This window comes from Paramormyrops kingsleyae, chromosome 10, assembly GCF_048594095.1.
Source record: "Paramormyrops kingsleyae isolate MSU_618 chromosome 10, PKINGS_0.4, whole genome shotgun sequence".
Classification (NCBI taxonomy): domain Eukaryota; kingdom Metazoa; phylum Chordata; class Actinopteri; order Osteoglossiformes; family Mormyridae; genus Paramormyrops; species Paramormyrops kingsleyae.
The window spans coordinates 8380317-8387835 of NC_132806.1; the positions used below are offsets into that span (position 1 = coordinate 8380317).

The window sequence follows — 7519 nt, forward strand, 5'->3', positions numbered from 1 at the left end:
TTACTTTTTGTAGATTTCTGAACAACACAATTTATTAAACAAATAAATATGCATTGGCAGAATGAAGAATTACAAATGAAAATAAACTATTATTTAAGAAATATTCCTTGGAACAACAAATTTTCATGGATTTTCATGCTGCCAGATTACTAACAAAGTCGGTTGCAGTCACAGAGCACTTGTAAAGATTGTACATGAGAAGAAAGCGAGTTTGTTGGCAGACACACCTCAGTCTGGTCATCCACATGCATCAAAATCATGCTAGGATCATGCACTTTGACGCATTCCATTGAGAAGTCACAAGTTAACCTCACCGTGTCATGTCAGTGTCACCTCATCAACAGTTTGTTGCCGGTTCCCGCAGTTTGGTCTGCAGGGTTGCAAGGCACGCAACAAGCCACTGATGACTGATGTCCAAAGGTGCAACCGGATTGACTGGACACGGAAGAACTCACGCTAGACATGTGAAACGGTGGGAAAAGGTGCTTTCCGGCGATGAAAGCACTTTCTGCCTGTTTGGTAGCCAGGCCGACACCTATGTGAGGAGGTTTCCTGGAGAGGAGTTCAAGCCTGAGTGCCTCAACCTCACTGTGAAGCATCCTTTGAAGGTCATGGTCTGGGGCTGCATAGCTGCCAGTGGCGTCGGACGTCTGCACATCGTTGACGGCATGGTCAGTGGGACCAAGTACATCCCAGTACTGCAAAAGTGTATGGTGCCATCAGTGCAGCAGCTGTTTACAAGCTGGTTCCTGTTCCAAGCTGACAATGCACCGTGCCATTGCTCCAAACAGGTGATCAACTGGAAGCATCAGAACAACATCGATCAATTGACTGGCTTGCCCAATCTCCCGATCTGAATCCGATTGAGAACTTGTGGCACAAGGTGGCTTTGGAGATTTCCAAGAGACATCCAAAATCAAAACATGAGTTGACTGAGTCACTCAATGCAGCCTGGAATCATGTTATCAGCCATGATCACCTCATCAAACTGGTTCACTCAATGCCAACATGGTGCAGGCAGGTGATGAAGAACAAAGTGTGGCCCACCAGATACTGAGCCATCACTGAGACACAAAAAGTCCTTTTTCAAGGCCACCTACAGGAACATGAAGAAAGCTTGACGCATGTCTGTTCTACTATATAGTATTACTCATTTATTTTGCAACTTTGGCGAGAGAAATACATTACGCAAATTACTCAAAAAGACGACTGACATGGGAACTTTAACAAACAAACTCAGAAAAGTAAAGCCAAGCTAGAATAAAAACTTGATTTTTATTACTGTGTCCCCTGTAACACTGTTTTCAAATAAATGCATTGGCTCAACGAAGGAGTTAAAAGTAAAAGGTCAAAAGTTGGAATAAATGCTAAATTAACAAGTGGTTGCAGACTTTTGCATACCACTGTAGTGTGGCTGCGTTTTTATAAAGAAGACTCCTCTTCACAAGCTGTGCAATACCATTTAACATTTGTTATGTGTTTGAATTGGCTCTTGGTCATGCCAGTACAGACACGGTGTTGCCACCTCTGGCATCCATCACAGAGTATCTACAGTGGGATTAACAACATACAGTATAGGACAAGTAGCCATATTTTCCCATCTATCAAATGACTACAGTAATTTCCTCACCCAGTCACCATCTTTATTTTGAAACTGTCCACACCATTGGCAGGCCTCCTCAAGAGATACTGTAAGGAAATAAGCATGAACTTACTGGTGAGCAGGCATTCATCATTATACTTATCACCCAGTTTGCCAAACATGTTCACACACCCTTCTGACTGACTTTGCCTGAGTCACTTGCCCTTTATTGTGCTGTTGTGGTTTTTTTGTCCACTGTAACACAATTCAGTCTTCAAATGACTTCACACACACTGTTTTTTGTATTATCTCAAATTAGTTGTACTCTTGGCATAGCAATCTGACTTTTCCGGCTCAGATTCTGTGAAAACATAGCTAAAAGGCCCTTCTGTCAAAAGGGGCTGACAGACATTCGCTATAGTCATGTTAATATAATATAATATAATATAATATAAAATTCTTTAAAACCTGTTAAGTCTAAAACTGTAAGAGTAGGTATACCTGTTTACAAGACAAAAAACAAAAGTTCTCTTACATAACTTTTGTAGTATTTGAAGGATTTTATACCCCATTTTAAGCACAACTGTACAATTGATTAACCCTGCCCATAACAGCCTTTTACCCCTAACTGTGCAGTATCTGTATAAACTGGACACATCTGGTTTGACCGCCCCAAGGAGCTTTGGTAAGTTAAAGTTTACCTTGCCTTATGTTTCTGTTACAGTTTTTCTGAATTGCTAAAAGACTAAACCTCATTCTTGGAACAAAACTTCCAATTGCCAAAACTCATTTATTGAATCAATCACTCTTCTGGTGAAACTTTAAACACAATTTGCAGATTTGAGCAAAACTCTAAACACATTCCCATTCATCAAAACACATTTTGCACTGTGGTGAACTTTGATGCAAAATAGAAAACACAGGCTGCAGAAGTTCAGCACAGCCACCATACAGTAGTCATCATTTAAACACAATGACTCAAAACTGTTCACACATGTTTCTAAACATGAGAAGAAGCCAAAGAGTGACTAGAACATACAATATGTGCTAGATGAGAGTGCAAGTGCCACTGGTGAGTTGAATTTCGACGTCAACGTACAGATGGGTCACACAGAGGATTCTTCCCGCATCACCCAGCAAGGTGTCCCTATTGCTCACTACCGACAGTTACCGTACTTATGACCAGAGACCCACACAACAATTACGTTTCAAACTACATTTTCAGACAACTTCACATTATATGTGATTGTAGAGCTAAATTATTCCCTATTAGTTATGAAAGATTATTAAATTTCTTACTTACACGGTGACTATACGCTTATTAGACTGCATTTTCCACCATCGCTGATGTATTTACCCGGGACTAAGCTTCTAACTACAGCTCAAGAACTGTAGTTCAAACTACGCAACTTTACAACAGTGTTGCTCCACTATGGTCTTTGGAAATGCATCCCAGAACGGAAAGGTTAAAGAGGAGCTTTTTCCCCCAGGTCATAATGCTCCTAAATCAGGACAATACTCAATGCCTCTAAGTGCTGCTTCACACTGTCCAAATCATTGGCACATACCTCAGGCCTCTTGCACATTGCACAGCAAAATACCTCTTACCTATCACTTATGTATAGATTATGTACAGCTGAACATTTCATATATTTTTTATCATATTATTTTTCTTATTTTTTTCTATATTTTGTTACTCTCTTATCATGCACAGCTGCTCAGAGTGACCAGGGTTACATTCCACTACATGTTGTGTGTGTACAACTGTGTACATGACGAATAAACCTTTTGAATCTTCAATCTTAAATTTTTGTAAAGTACAAATTCTGACCTTCCTGGCAATATATCACATGTTCTGGGGCCTCATTTCTACATGCCACTTCTGTGGACTTTTAGATTATGTAGGGCAGCTTCCCTATTGTTACAGTGTATAGGACAAAATGGATAATTACAAATCCTGCCCCAAACACTTTTAAATGTTTTCGTAAAATACAAATTTAGCCTTTTCCACTACTACTGTATATGCCAAGCCTGGGGGACTTATTTCTACATGCTACTTCCATGTTTAAATGTAACAGATCTGCTTTGCAATGTTCTTTTTCTTTCTTGTATTAATTCTGATATAATGACTTGTACAGTGCCAACCAATGTGACGTTTCTATAATAGTGTAGATATTTCACATGAGTGTTTGCAAGGTGTACAGTAGTCTTACTTATATGAGAAAATGAAACCAGACAACACGAAGATATAGTTCGATAGTGTTTCGATATGAGATCTACAAAAATACTTAAGAATACACTTTATTGGTGAAAGAAACATTTTTATTTATTGATTTATTACGATTTATTTTACTCATCCAGAACAGGCACCCACAAACTGTGAAGTTCATGGTAGCTGGACGTCCAAATGCAAATTATACGCGACTAGAGAACGCTCAACAAATTATATATTTTCAATTTTTTTTTTCAAAAAAACAACAATGAAATAATTGTTAAACATTAACAACAATAAGGATTTCGGACAATCGTATTGTACTCTGTAATATGGATGACAAAATTGCACTGGCTGAACGCGCAGCTGCTGCGCCTTCCTGAGCTCCTCGAATACCCCTATGTTTACATCCAGCGTATACTCCACCCCTGCAGCCGACGGCAGATCGCGCTCCACGTCACGTCAGCTGCAGACACACCTCGAACGCACCCCGTGATTAGGTAACGTCGTATGGGTTTCTTTCTATGCCACGTGATCTGTCTACGCGGCGTGCGTCTTTTGCGACACGTCTGTTTATAAACACGGAATCCGCTGTTTGTAAACGGTCCGCATTTTACCCTCACCCCCCCATTTCTTCCAAGCGGCTTGGTATTACGGTGTTCCCGGCAATTCAGTTGCCCTATGTTTCTCCTGTCTATCAGGAAATAATGTTTCCCCTAATATTAAAGCAAAGAGGTATGTGAAATGTCTGAAAATCACTCAGGTACATTATTACATGTGAATACAGTAGATCGTCACACATAATATAGTCTTATAAGCAATACTATACCGTTTTCATCAAGAAATAGCTCTATCGAGCGAAATAAGTAATTTAATTTATTATCTGTAAAAACAAAAAACATAGAAAAGGCATGTGATGTTTTAAAATTAATATATGGCTTGTTTACCTCAAGAGCTTCGTAAAAAGACATGAAAACAACAGCGAAACCGTGTACAAATCAGCGCGCGACAGGGGAAACAGGGAAACTGAATTGCCCGGAACGGCAAAAACTTTTTTATGTCGAGTCGTGCCATCCAAATCCCACTGGATCTGTGGCCTGTACTACGAAGCGGGGTTACTGGCTTATCGGGGTAACTTGTTGGATTTAAGGTAGTCTGGGCAAAATGTAAGTGAGCGAATATGAAGTCCATTTAAACTGTGGTACCTTAAATCCGACAAGTTACCCCGATAAGCCAGTAACCCCGCTTCGTAGTACAGGCCACAGAACGGCAAAAACTTTTTTATGTCGAGTCGTGCCATCCAAATCCCACTGGATCTGTTCATACGACCATATGGCGATTAAAGCCTGTGTTTCCTCGTTTGTCCATCCTTCCATTTTACTTTTTTATATTTTTGTTTCTAAGGCTTTTTATTTTGTTTCTCGCTGTGATCGCTCTGTTCGCTGTGTGTTTCAAAAGATGGCGGTTGTATTTTGTGTTTCAGCGGTAGGCTATTTGCATAACCAATCGACAGCAAATACATTTGTAGGTCCCACCCCAAAGTACCGAAGTATCAAAGAAGTACCCCAACTGGTTTGGCACTTTTGGTACTCGAGATTTCGGTACTGGTGAGAAATGAATGCAAATCTGGATGAAAATAAAAGGGTGAGATGTTGCATAAGCCTATGGAAACAATGCCATGACAAATGTGCGCCATACTCAAAGCTAAAGGCGGTCCAACTAAAAATTTAAATGGCGACTTTTTTTTGGACGGGCAGTGTATTATATGCATGCTCTTGTAAAAAAAAAAAATCTTTATAAAGGTAGGATTTAGTATTCCAAAAACTTTTTAAATAAAAAAATAGCTGATAAAAACGCGTGCGTGCGTGCGTGTGTTTCTGTGTGGGCGGGGGGGCGGGGTGTCATATTCGGCCAATACGGTATATTATACACATTCTAGAACGTTCGCGCATTCTATGATGTTGACCCATCCCCAACGAATCTCATTCTTGATCAAGATGGCAAGGTAAGTGGTAGACTCCCCCTCTTCCAGCAAATTTTCGCCAAGATGGGGATGCTAATTATTATTGTTAATGACAATTAATATTGATTAATTGCAATCAGTTATTATTGTTAATTATTGTACTGCCAAACTAGCTAGCAGAGGTGTTTGGAGGATAGGTGATGAATGTGTATATGTAACATTAAAATGCTCTGGCCGTCTACTTTGATGGTACTTAGATGTTTGTTATTAAATATTATTTGACTAAACCGGATTATGCAGCTGTTTGTTCTCTGTGAGGTTTTCACTGTTATCTCTTTTCCTGTACTGCTACCTTTTTAACCGAATGCTGTTTCTTCTCTCAGCAGCAGGCGAATGGAAAAAGCGGTTTCCTGGATATACGATGCTTACTGGGCAGCCTGGGATAAATGGGATGAGATAATCCAGTGGGAAGATGAGGAAAAGTCTTCATCCACAACCCCTCCCCATAACCTGGTTAGCTCACGTAATGGAGGCTTGGATGCTGGTGTGGCAGAAACCGCTGTCGAAGAGAGTCTGCAATATTATCAAAAGAAAAAGAAAAAGTGTCGAAAGACCAAGAATCAGACACCAGCAGCAGAAGAAAAGAGAGCTGAGGTTGGCCTAAGACCAAAAGTGGAGACCGAAGGGTTCATGAAGCTGCAGCAGGTGGAGGTTGCAAAAGTGGAGGGAGGGAAGGTCATCATAAGAGTCAGAGATGAAAAAAATTTGAAAATTGAAGATCTCGACATCGAAATAAGCCTGACAGACCTTCAAGAATTCAAAGGTGACGCCCATTTTGAGATTGTTGGGCTTGACATTGGCGATGTCATTGTGGAAGTGGTAGAGGATGACATACAAGAGACAGAAATAAAAGTGGAAGTCACAGAAGTGGAATTTGCAAACTGCGAAGGCGTCCCATTGAATGACGTAGCAGTGGATATCTGTGACCTGCTAATGAAGGAAGTGCAACTAAGGCAAGATGACTTCCATGAAAATGAAGCAGGAAGAGTGAAAGTGGCAGCCAAGGGTGGGAATGTGGTGGAGCTGCCATTGAAGACCTCCGGCACCCGTCGACGAAAGAAAAAGAGGAGGCAAAGTTAGGATTGGAAGCCTGACCTATCCAGTGCTGTCAGAAAAAAGAACACCAGGCAGAAGGTCAGCATCCTTCTCAGACTTGTAACCAAGTGTTACTATTAACTTTTAATAAATGATTACATTTAATGTGGCGAGTTTGAAGTGTGTTCCTGAAGACTGAATATCAGGATGATGAGAGAAAAGTTTTGAGTTTAAACAGGAACTGTCAGACCATGGCATTGGTGCAGATGGGAAAAAGACAATGATCCACTTACAGCTCCCAGACACACAGGATTTATTGATGAAACAATACTACTAAAACAAAGGACCACAAGGGGTCACAAACAGATGGAGCAACACTAAGGTAAATAACTAAATAAGACCCTCGTGTAATTGCATAGGCTAGGCTTGCATGGGCTACATTTAAATAAAACAGAATAGAGGTACTTTATTCATCCCTGTGGGGAAACTGTGTTTTCATCTGTCCTGTCTTGGTATCAGTGAAAGAAACATACAGTACAGGTGACAGCAAGTTTGGCTGTTTATGCTTGAAATGATTAAAGTCAATTTTTAGGCCAAAACTCAGCCTTATATTAACTATCCAGATAACTAGCCACCACACCCCCAAATTATAACGGATCTTCTTAAA

At 40.3% G+C, this 7519-nt stretch overlaps 1 long non-coding RNA gene across 2 annotated transcripts; it reads left to right on the forward strand.

The window, feature by feature from the left end:
* The first annotated feature begins 4232 nt into the window (after positions 1-4232).
* LOC140593159 (uncharacterized) lies at positions 4233-7017 on the forward strand. Of its 2 annotated transcripts, none has more exons than XR_011993422.1 (2): positions 4233-4294; positions 6144-7017. It is a non-coding gene; the product is annotated as an uncharacterized lncRNA (long non-coding RNA). The 2 variants fall into 2 exon arrangements; XR_011993421.1 differs by lacking the exon at positions 4233-4294 and adding an exon at positions 5705-5799.
* The last annotated feature ends 502 nt before the right edge of the window (positions 7018-7519 follow it).